Source organism: Mya arenaria, chromosome 15 (genome assembly GCF_026914265.1).
Source record: "Mya arenaria isolate MELC-2E11 chromosome 15, ASM2691426v1".
Lineage (NCBI taxonomy): Eukaryota > Metazoa > Mollusca > Bivalvia > Myida > Myidae > Mya > Mya arenaria.
This window is the reverse complement of record NC_069136.1, coordinates 15,080,621-15,093,841: the sequence shown is the minus strand read 5'-3', so window position 1 is coordinate 15,093,841 and position 13,221 is coordinate 15,080,621.

The following is a 13,221-nucleotide window of genomic DNA, read 5'->3' as shown; positions in this document are numbered from 1 at the left end:
GTGGAAAAGTAGTTAACTTTCTCTCACGAATGCGTAAATCAACTGATAAGTTTAATTCTTACATATATGTTAGGAAATCTCTTGCTCTTTCAGACGACGTCCTTATTATGAGTTATACATTTGTAGACTGTTAAGAGGGGACATGTTTAAGACATTTTGCTTACGTTTAGATTCAATATTAATGTAAAATGCTTATTGAATGGTCTGGCCGAGGCACATGGCATAAACAGTTAAACACATTTTGAAAACAAAATTAAGCAATATGCGTTAGTTTTAGAGAGGATATAAACAAATGTACTAAATGTCGGCAAAGACTTAAATCGACAAATATTTTTTACCTGTCTTCTATTAATAAAGACTAAGAATTAAATAAAACAATTGACTTTAATTGATTCCATTTCGCCTATCTGCCGAAATTTAGCCAATCGTTCAACGAAAACTAACTGCTAAACCAGCCTATGTATACGCCAGTTCTGCACGGAGCTAATAGAGCGATATAGATCATCGATACCATGACAAGTCCAAAAGTTGACAATGCCTGCCGTGCGATATCTCCGATTAATCTCCTTATTTCCACTTTCACCCTTTCTTTCTTTTATTTCCTCTCACACATGTTCCCTTGACACTTCCTTTCTTGGACCTGTTTTCATAACTTTTTCCTCCGTCTCTATCCAAACATCCTCCATATTTCTTTGCCAACCCTTCCCCCAATAGTCCTTCCTTGTGCCTTATTTTACCAACCACGTTTCCATTTGTATTCCAAGAACATTATTTAATCTTCATCTCTTTCTTTCTCCACTCCCTAGCTCACACATCGCATTGTCTGTTTGACCCTTTTCACCCTCTATTCGTCGTACCATATTTCCATTTCCTATTCGTTCCCTCTCACCTCCCCCTATACACTATTTCCTCATCCACTATTTCTCCATCCTCTGTTCTTGTACAATATATATATATATATATATATATATATATATATATATATATATATATATATATATATTTATACACGGAGAGAAACGTTGTGATATATATATATATATATATATATATATATATAGATATATATATATCACAACGTTTCTCTCCGCTTCCTTTCCCGCACCTTATTATTTTTCATCACGCAACTCGGTGTTTTTTCTCAAACCTACATTGTTTCTTTTAACATTGTTTTTCCTTACTTTCTTTTCCGAACGGTATTTTCTCTCCACCAAATTCTCTCCCAACTTTCTTCCTTTTATGCTAATTATATTCCCTTCCATAAATTTTGCTCCGAACTTCCTTCACAGTGTCTTATTTCATTTCCCACGCCTTCCTTTTACCATTCTCATACTCCTCATAACTTATTAATTTTTTCCTAATCATCGTTCTCCTACACTTTCTTCACCGTCTGCGATACGTAAGCATGCTATTGAATAAGATAAATAACGGAAGTCAATTATGATATATACTATTTATTTTAATTTTGAAACGTTTTAAGAAAAATGGCATGTAAAAGACAAGGAATCCACTGAGTGCATACTCCGCTCCGGCGACGGTGAACGGTAGAATATAACCACCAGTGACATCGTAAAACGCTCCTGAAAACAAACCGCATGTTTGATTGATAAATTTATTACGGGAAAAATATTACCTTGAAACTACAAGATCGCTTTTGGTTCCAACGTAAAATATATTGCTCAAATATAATTATTAAAAAGAGTCGAAATCCGTTACGTCGAACTCTGATATCTCGGTTTATTTTCGGGTTATGTCGTACTTAAGGAATCCGAATTTATGCCTTCTGTTTCTAAATAACATATTTTATAAGGAAATATAATATGCTATTGATGATACAGTATCGTATGCACTTTGTCAAGAGGTTTTCCTCTGTATTAAATTTATGTTTCGATGCCATATCGTATGCACTTAGTAAAATGTGAGTGAAGTTAGCAGCACAGCAGCATAGCAGCAAGCTGCTAGCAGCAACAGCAGCTAGCTGCTGTGCTGCTGGCAGCTAGCTGCTGCGTTTTTACTATGAATATAATAATATATATTTACTATAATACAATAGTATATAATTGTTTTTTTTATTTCAGCTGTTTATAGGAATACAAATAGGAGTCAGAAAAAAAAAAGATTTTACTGATTTAGCTGATTTGGTAAAATTTTGATTACGGCAGGTTTTTTTTTCATGAGCGGCCCACCAATGCAAACATTTTGTTGAGAAAGGCCATAAATAATAACAATGTTAATGAGGATATCAATGATTCGGCGTTACTTTTGGCTTTGTGAACTAGTGCATGTTAAGAAAGTATGCTCATATATTGACATTTATAGTTAACTACTGTGTGCTTCAAAAGGCAATGCCTGTTTTGCATTTAAAATAGCCAAAACCAAACCAACTAGACATCTCTTATTTCTAATCAGGGATATGCATAGGTCTCCGAGTCACAACAATGATTCCATATTTCATTTTAATTTTAGCAGGGACCGACTACTCCCAAATTTGACATATACAGGAAAAGACCCTTTGTAATGGAAACACTTAAGAGAATTAACTAGGATCTTTGTACTTCTTCTTCTATTAAATAATATTGGTATATTATATCAATAGCCGAACGTGACAATTAAACGTAAAAGGGGAATTAATAAAGAACCAACTTTTAACATCTTAATTTGATTTGAGTCATTTGAACGATAAAACTTTGTCTGCACTTCAACAGCGACTCGCAGTTATGTCAGCTAATACCACAAGCTGGTCAAATGCACGTGCCGCTAAGACAGTGTGGCTCGGGCTCGGTGAAGCTGCACTACTCAACCGGGGTGCGCGGTCGCATACGAGGAGAAATCTTGCACCGTGTGACTTTGTATCTGCAAATGTCCTTCTTGAAAAAAATCCTTTCTTGTTTTATTAAATAAGTACCCTACTGATTTAATTTATTCTTGTATGACCCTTTTATAATTTTTAAACTTGTTCATGAAAACATATTAACTATATAATTGATAGGCAAAAATCATTAAATGCTTGAGACACAGTAACATTTCTTATCATCACAGTACAAAGTAAAATAATGCCAACCATATTTACGAATAGCAATTCAAAAAGTCACACTATACAGAACCGATGAATAAACGCAAACACACTTACATGCACGCACGCACGCGCGCGCACACGCACACACCCATAAGCATATACACGAAAATATTAATACAAAGTCATAACGAAAGTTATCTTAATGGCCTTGTGCTGCTTAGCAGTTCTCCGATCTGGGAATCCAGCCGTGCAGTTATAAAGGTTTTATTATAGAATTGGACTTTTCATCTTTTGTTGTTGTTGCTTTCAAACGATAATAACAGTATTCATACAATGCCTTTGAATAAGAACAAGAGTGATGTTATATATAATAGCCCACCAATATATTTTAACAAAGGATGCTTCACAATTTGGATATAACAATGGTGATCATGCATTTAATATGGGTTTAAATATAAATGCTATATCACTGTTTAAAAGCTTATCAGTCATATTTATTTTGGTTTATTCAATTAATTCATTTATAGCTATGTATATTGTTTATATGTATTAGTAGGATAATCTACTCGAAAAGTGTCAACCTAAAAGGCCCTGAGCCAATTAACAAATACACAGGAAATGGCTCCTACTGTGACACCAGTGTAATATTGAGAAGATGCACGGCAGTGGATTATCATGGCAAATATTCCTTAAACTAGGCAGAAGTCAATACAATGAACACTCAAGGTCAATATTATTGTATTTTTTTCGGAACTATACGGCACAATATTGTGCGGGTGTTCTTTAAATTGACTTTGACACAATTAACTGTTTACATTCACTCTGACGGAGTTATTAAAAATAAATATTTAAAATATCAAAATCAAGTTCCATTTCTAGAAATACATATTTGATATTAAAAAGTAATTACGAGATAATCGCCAAATTATAACCAATCAAGCTTAGTTACTTATGAAAATCCCTTAAACAATAAAGGTGTTAATCATAAGTATTTCCCTCTCATTGTCCTCTCGAATGTCTTAAACGATTGAGCAGAATAACGTAAATCTTTTTCGATAAAAATGGCCGAGGAGCTCCGAATGTCTCTTGGCTATATTGGACTAACTTTAACGGATTGAAGATGTTACACTGCGGAAAATGGTTTAATATACGAGAATGTACTGAAACCCGTACATTCAATTTGTACGGTAAGTGTACGGGATGTTGAGTATACGGGAGTGTTCGGATTCGTATATTCATAAAACTCGCACATCTTGAGTATACGGGATTCGATGTACGGGCGTGTACTAACCCGTACATTCGTTTTGTAACAAAAAACAATGAATTCTGTAGCCAATTTAGGTCTTTGGGGGTTTGATTTGAAAGCACATATAATATGAAAGTCATTTATACCATTGACTTAAACATATCACTGTTTCGTAAAAAAACAGGATGGTGTCAGTAAAAATTACCTTTGTAGAAAATTTAATGCTTTAATGGGATAGTACTTATACTATTTTGATGGATGAATCGGTACATCTCCGTATATCTTGAGTGTACGGGCATGAACGGTCTCCATACATGTTGAAAATACGGGAATTTATGCTATTCCGTACACTTTGAGAGTATGAGATTACACTCTTCCCGTACACGATGAATATACGATGTTCGGAAATAAACCAGTTCCCGTGCACACTGAGTGTATGGAATAGTAACACTTCCTGTACATTATGGGTATACGGTAATGTACCCTTTCACGTACACACATGTTATAAAGGTTTTGAATTTTGTAATAAAGTCTGGTAATTTGGTGTTATATTTGACAGCATACATGATATGAACAAAATTTAAATCATACACTGGTATACATTGTTCCGTGTTACGCAGGGAAACCGCAATGTGTTAGTAAGGGTCCCGTTGTGTAGGAAATGTTATGCTTTTGGTGGGTTTTAACAACCTTTGATGAAATTAAAGCGACATGTTTATAATAATAAATTATAAAAATCGACAATGCTGGTAGGGTTGATGTACGACTGGTACTAACAAAATTTTGATGAATGTACGGCACCATACATCTCGGTATATCTTGAGCGGATGGACATATATGGTCTCCGTACATGTTGAGTGTACGGGAATTTATGCTCTTCCGTACACGTTGAGCGTACGGGTTTATACCATTCCTGTACACGAAAAATATACGGGCGTGTACATTTCCCGTATATTACGGATGTACGGACATATACAAGTTCCCGTACACGCTGAGTGTACGGAAAAGTTACAATTCCCGTACCCTATGGATATACGGAAATGCACTCTTTCCCGTACGCCCATGTTATAAAAAAGTTTTGAATTTTGTAATCAAGTAAGGTTAATTCTTGTTTCATTTGACAGCATTTATGACATGAACAAATTTTATACCATTGACTAGTATACATTTTTCCGTGTTACGCCGACAAACAGGAATGCGTAAGTAAGAGTCACGTTTTGTAGAAATTGTAAATGATTTTTGGGGTTTTAACAGCCTATGATGAAATTAAAGCGACATCTTTATGATAAAAAAATAAGACTTGGCTGTTACTGTGGTGTTACATTGGACAACATATATGATATGATATGCATTTATTAGAGTGAGTGAGTGAGTGAGTGAGTGAGTGAGTGAGTGAGTGAGTGAGTGAGTGAGTGAGTGAGTGAGTGAGTGAGTGAGTGAGTGAGTGAGTGAGTGAGTGAGTGAGTGAGTGAGTGAGTGAGTGAGTGAGTGAGTGAGTGAGTGAGTGAGTGAGTGAGTGAGTGAGTGAGTGAGTGAGTGAGTGAGTGAGTGAGTGAGTGAGTGAGTGAGTGAGTGAGTGAGTGAGTGAGTGAGTGAGTGAGTGAGTGAGTGAGTGAGTGAGTGAGTGAGTGAGTGAGTGAGTGAGTGAGTGAGTGAGTGAGTGAGTGAGTGTGAATTGATGTATGCATGAATTGATGTATGCATGAATTGATGTATGCATGAATTAATGTATGAATGAATTAATGTATGAATGAACAAATAATATATTCAAACATTATTATATAAATTGTAACACCTGCTTTGATGAATGCTGATAAAATACAATCATATCTAAGATTAGAGACCGATTGCTAATTAAAAACAGATTATTGAAATCGAAATTAATTTCAAGTTTTCTAATTGGATGTTATTATTTTTAAGAAGCCAGATTTGTTTTTATCTGATATTTATCTTTATATTATATTTTTACCAACGCTCTATCGATTGAGCTCACTCAATACTGAAGGTGGTGATGGTGTTAGTAGTTTATACTCCGGGTCCCGGCGTGAGCACATTTAAGGGTCCCAGAGAGACAGTTCAACCACCGCACAACACTCCTGGGCAGAACCAGTACTAGGTGCCTTCACCTCTGCAAGGAACTGACAACTTCTGTACATGCCAGGGGCAGTGGTACAGTGCGAATTGTCGTCGAAAGGATTTCATAACAAATCACAACAGTAGTGACCTGGTCCGCCCGGGAATCGAACCCGGGTTGTCCGATTCAGAGTTTTACACTCTACCGATTGAGCTAACAGGGCGGACATACTCATTACTGAGTGGGTGTGTAAGCTTATTTATATTCGCACTCGAGCCTTGCCCGTTCGGCGAGTGCTCCATTAAGATTGTTAGTCATTTTAGGTTTTTGGAGCATTGTGCAAAGACAGAATGTAACCCTGAATGTTAGAGCTACACTGGTTCTTTAACGTGCACTAGTGTATAGCACTGTCACACGGAACCCCCATTTAACGTCCCTTCCGGAAGACGATTAGTTTTTGTCAGTGATGCGACGGGGGATCGAACCTGTGACCCCTGGATTGATAGTCAAGTGTGTTATCTCAAGACCACGGATCCGCCACACTCACTAGTGCAGATAGTCGGAGGTCGTTTGTTTATTTGAGTTTATCAAAGTCTGCCCGCGCCCATTGGCTGCATTATGGCTTGACCCCGCCGTGACGCCATCACGAGTTAAATTGTGTTTTAATGCCATAAGTGATATGAGATAGAATGACAGCAATTCGCAGTCAAATCCAGACTTTGGAAGACTTGAAGAAACAGAGTGAGATACAAGAGATCCAGGTGTGTTACCCTAGCTCTTTGCGAAGAGACCTCTTGGTTCTTTAACGTGCTCGGTGTAAAGCACCGATACACGGGATACAACTTTCCTGGGTTGAACCAGTACTGAGTACACCACTTTTCCAAGCACTACCCTTTAAATGCCAAGCGCCTTAACCATGGCGGATAACAAAGGGCAACTGATAAGCCACGCCTTATTTGGACGCTGATTGGTCAGTCTGGTATTGGCCGGCTAATTTGACTGACAGCACGCGTTATGTCAATTAGTGACATGATCATTTGCTTATAAAAACACATGGCCAGTGGGTCATAAAACTATACGAAATACAACTAAAACACACACATTCTAAATTTTATTAATTAATTCGACAGACTGTGGAAATTTTAATGACCGAATTATAAATCAATTGAAGTAATGACATATAAATAAATCTATAAAAAGGCAGCTTCCTTATCTCACTAATTCTAGTATTTAAACTACCTAATTTAAACAATTGTGACAACTGTTTTGAAGAATGATGATAAAATCCTTTCCGAGATCATATCTAAAATAAGAGGCTACTGTTTTAAAAGAAAAGAGACTGATTATTTATTTAAATCAAGAACAAAAATATTAATTTCAAGTTTGCATGTTATTGAAAGTTCTGAATTAAAACTTATTGATCATCTCATAAACTGCATATTGAAACCGGCCGATATGGCCGAAATAGAATAGATAGAGCCCAACGTTATTGTACTATATGTAACTCTAATGATTTAGAAGATGAATATCATTTAATCATAACATGTCCTGTAAATAATGACTTCAGAAAAAAAGGATAAAAATATATTACATTAGAAACCCAGGTATGTATAAGTTTATCGAAACTATTGTTATCAAAAAACGTAAGCATACTAAGTAGCTTAAGTAAATTAATAAATCAAGCATTTATGTTAAGAAATTCCTTACTAAATAACAACGTTTAGATCTTTCAAGTATTATGTCATTTATAAATAGCCTCCCTTAATACTTCATTAGTTAATATAATATATATCTCAGTTTGCATTTGAAACGAATCTTTTTCCATTTATTGAAACTTTTTTTTGTTCTTTAATTTAACTTACTTATACTATTGTCTTTTATTTGTATATAGGCCATGAATCGTTGTGACCATATTGAATATTTATATGTGTGTTAATATTTTTTTTTATTTTTTGGCAAGAAACCGTTAAATAACATGTTTACGACAAAAACATGTCTGGTCGTCCGTCCATCCTTAAGACCGCCCGCCCGTCCGACCGCCCGCCCGCCCGTCATTCCGTCCGTCCGTCCAATTTAAGAAGCAGCAAACCAGATTTTTTTTATTCCTAAATGTATTTAAAACGGCTCTAATTGTAAGCTTACTTTTCTCATAATTTGTTACCCATTACTAACTTTATTTTCATTGATAGCGGTTGACCCTAACCCACCCATTGGTATGAGGGAGTTGCAATAAAGATGCCTTATCTTTCAAGTTGCACTCTTACATGTTTGACAATTTTAACTTATTTAAGTGTGAATCAGCTAAATTTGGCATCAATGTCTTCATTTCTGTCATTAAGATATCTCACAATAATGATCTCAACTATTTGGCAATCTGCCGAAAATTCTATTTTTCTTAAAGCGTTAGTATTATAGTAACGCTTTAAGACAAATAGAAGAAAATTTATTTAAGGAAAAATAACACACAATCTAACTAAATCATTATTATTATTATTATTTTTATTATTATTATTATTATTATTATTATTATTATTATTATTATTATTATTATTATTATAATAATCATAATTATTATTATTATTATTATTATTATTATTATTATTATTATTATTTTAAACTGACATAATAAAATATCTATGAAACATAGCAATGCGTATTTTAATTTGGTCGGGAAATTAGGTCAACTTCCGAACGACTTCCGTAACAGTTCGGAGATTTCAGTTGGTCCGCATTTGGTCCGGTCCGGCCACTCTTTTATACCTACCCATGTACGGGACCGTTCTTTCCCGTAAATTCAACCATTTTCCGCAGTGTTAGTACAAAATGCGGTACACATGTTGTGAATCATCATTCATGAAGTATGATAAGCCGTCTCATGCCACGCTTGCTTTCAGGTGTTCTAATTTTATTTGTGTTATGTTAGGCTCTTTTTCATTGGCTATAGGCAATCGCCAAGGTTTACCGACTGCAAATCTATTAATAGAATACAGTGAAACGCCTCTGATTGGCTGAAATTGTCTCTGTTTGCTCTCCGAATCTTGGCGATTGATCCAGAGTATAGTCACATATCATCAACATTCTGGTGATCGAGAAAGGTTAACATGATGGGTTTTAAACTTTTCATGTATGGCTTATAGAAAGCACATTTTTCTATATAATCTGGTCATTTTATACTGTCAGTGAGTTCAAATTTAATTTTTAAACGAAGCTGATCTCTGCATCTTTTAAGGATTTCAGAAAGTTGTTTTTTTTGGACACTTAAAAGTTGCAAATATAATTTCGAAATTTGGATTCAAGGCTCTGTCCCCTGCACCCTATAAATAACAAACTAAGCACAACATTTACTTTCATTATTATTGAAAGCAACTGTTTGCTTTTTTTCATATTTTAAATACTGAAGAGAAAGAATGACACATAAAAAAACTCAATCAAATCTTACAAACCCTACCTACATATAGGCGCGACCCTACCGATTGGTTTAAAAAATATTAAAACAATTGTATTAATACTTGTGGTACATCTTCTTTGTGAATAAGAGTGCATCTTTTTTAATATGTAGTTTAAACATTTTTACGTTTTATACAGGAATTCTTAAACGCTATTCGCCAATGGAAAATAACGTTCTTATATCAATATTCTTAAATCAAGCCTTATAAAAAATGCCTGTTTTAACCCTAACCAAATCTTTGTTTTGCCTTATAGTTCTTAACACAAATAAATTATTATAACAGTACAACAATTTAAATAAAATATTAAATGAGTCGCTTTGCTTTATAAATCTTTAATTTTAAATTACAGTACCTGTTTCTCAAGTTATAAATGAATTTTTTTTCCACCCAGATATGTATTTCGGGAAATGTTATTATACACATGCTATTGACACAAGTTTATGTTTTATTTTACGATATTTCGTAAAAACAATTTTATGGCATTAATAAATGCCCTATTTTCATTCAAAGCTTGTGTTACGTTTTCCCTTCATCCATACGAGTTCGACCCGGCCTGTCACTTAGTACCTTGACGTTGAGCAATACATAAATGGTATGATGTCATTGCCAGTAAGTGTTACTGACCATCAAATTTTTGATCAAACAAACGCACTGAACGACCCCTGCTGAGAAAAGTTATAAATAGGTCAGAAATAAGTTGATTACATAAGAAACACCCGCTGCTGACAGTTTATAGTATATTAATTAAGCATCATCAAAGGAACTCCAGATAATGGGAGCAGAAATAAAAGCACAGCGGGTGGCTGCTAATAGCAACTAAAATGACTCAACAAAGGGCTACACTATAACCACAGATCAAGAGAGGAAATGTTTCACTTTTCATTAATCTTTACATATATATATATATATATATATATATATATATATATATATATATATATATATATATATATATATATATTTAATAATTGAAATGAAAGAAGTCGATCATTTTCATGTACTAAATCGTTAAATGGTTTTAGTATGTACGGAAATAAATATAGAGAAATAAATTACTTGACATGACACAGCCGTACACAGCCATTTATTATTTTGTACAAGTACATACTGAGCCAATAGTTCAGAACTTCAGAATCTTTACTGCTCTAGAAGTTTAATGGAAACACTTGTGATCTGCAGTATTTCTTAACAATCAAAGTCACTGTTATCTTAACATTCCAATAACAGGATGATGAGGATTTAAAATCAGTGTTTCAATGTCTAATATGTTCTTTAAATAATTCAGCGTATACTTTGTTGCAACCCTTTTAAAGGGACTGTCTCACAGATAATAAAATAGCGGAAAAAAAAATAAAATTGCCGAATAATGACATACACTTGGCATCGATGTGTACAATGCATTGAAACTTACTAATTGAAGTACCACATAGTTTACAACTTATTTAAGTTTAGCAGTTATATTGTATTTTACCATTAAAAAAAGATTACTGGGTATGTCTACCAGGTAGAATTCATTCCTTATGTGTGATTGGCTAGTTGGTGTTTTCACGTGATACTACCGAGATAGCTATATATATATGTATAGTCCCATAGTCATGGTAGCTCAGTAAGGAAGACGCCGAATTTCAATTTTGGCGACGCGGGTTCGAACCCAGTCTCGGACACAATCTTTTTTTTACATTTTGGTACTTTTTTACAATTATGACATCAAAGCGTAACAAATTCTATTAATGTCCTGAGATTCGTTACAGAAAAAAAACTTTTTGGTGCAAATCTGTGACACAGAATTTGCTTAATGAAACCCCCTCTGTCCCCCTCTACTTAAACACTGTTTACACTCCGTACCTCTTATACCATCCAAAATGTTACCTCTGTGTACCCTCCGTTGATACGTATGTACGGTACTAGTCAATAGTTTGCCCGCCATTATAATGTTTGTCGTTAGATGCGAACTGGGGATTGCAAATTTCTTTATATAAAGCATTAAATGTAAATTTTTGGCAATATCTGTCTCTAAATATATAAAGCTATTGTTTTTGTTGAGCAGGTGTTATTCGCCTATTGTTTGTTTTATTTTCGGCAATTTTAATTCGAACCTGCGCTAGACGGACCAACTTCAATTGCAAATCAGCGCCAAGGATTCAAACCTATTGTCTACTAGCCGGCGTTAATAAATCTCAATTGACATGCAGAATAGATCCCTGCATGGAATTCAGTTACATATACTTTTTAATGAGTTTTAAATAACCATGATTGTTTCGAATGAACCTGACAATGCCTAGCTGAACATGAGCCAAAGGAGCGTTAAGCGAAGAATGTTCAACATTACACTTTTCGCTAAAGTTCCCTCAGTCGAATTTTCGGGTTCTATTTTCGGCTACTCAGGACAAAAGCTCCAGCGATCTAAATAGCTCATATTGTAGGGCTCGTGGCCTAGTTCATCCCCCCACTTTTCGTTATGGTCCCCTTAGTCGAAATTTCTGGTCAGTTCGTACCCAAAATGGCTTTTACAGCAGCAAATTTCGATTTTCGAGCTCTATTTTCGGCTACTCAGGACAAAAGCTCCAGCGATCTAAATAGCTCATATTGTAGGGCTCGTGGCCTAGTTCATCCCCCCACTTTTCGTTATGGTCCCCTTAGTCGAAATTTCTGGTCAGTTCGTACCCAAAATGGCTTTTACAGCAGCAAATTTCGATTTTCGAGCTCTATTTTCGGCTACTCAGGACAAAAGCTCCAGCGATCTAAATAGCTCATATTGTAGGGCTCGTGGCCTAGTTCATCCCCCCACTTTTCGTTATGGTCCCCTTAGTCGAAATTTCTGGTCAGTTCGTACCCAAAATGGCTTTTACAGCAGCAAATTTCGATTTTCGAGCTCTATTTTCGGCTACTCAGGACAAAAGCTCCAGCGATCTAAATAGCTCATATTGTAGGGCTCGTGGCCTAGTTCATCCCCCCACTTTTCGTTATGGTCCCCTTAGTCGAAATTTCTGGTCAGTTCGTACCCAAAATGGCTTTTACAGCAGCAAATTTCGATTTTCGAGCTCTATTTTCGGCTACTCAGGACAAAAGCTCCAGCGATCTAAATAGCTCATATTGTAGGGCTCGTGGCCTAGTTCATCCCCCCACTTTTCGTTATCGTCCCCTTAGTCGAAATTTCTGGTCAGTTCGTACCCAAAATGGCTTTTACAGCAGCAAATTTCGATTTTCGAGCTCTATTTTCGGCTACTCAGGACAAAAGCTCCAGCGATCTAAATAGCTCATATTGTAGGGCTCGTGGCCTAGTTCATCCCCCCACTTTTCGTTATGGTCCCCTTAGTCGAAATTTCTGGTCAGTTCGTACCCAAAATGGCTTTTACAGCAGCAAATTTCGATTTTCGAGCTCTATTTTCGGCTACTCAGGACAAAAGCTCCAGCGATCTAAATAGCTCATATTGTA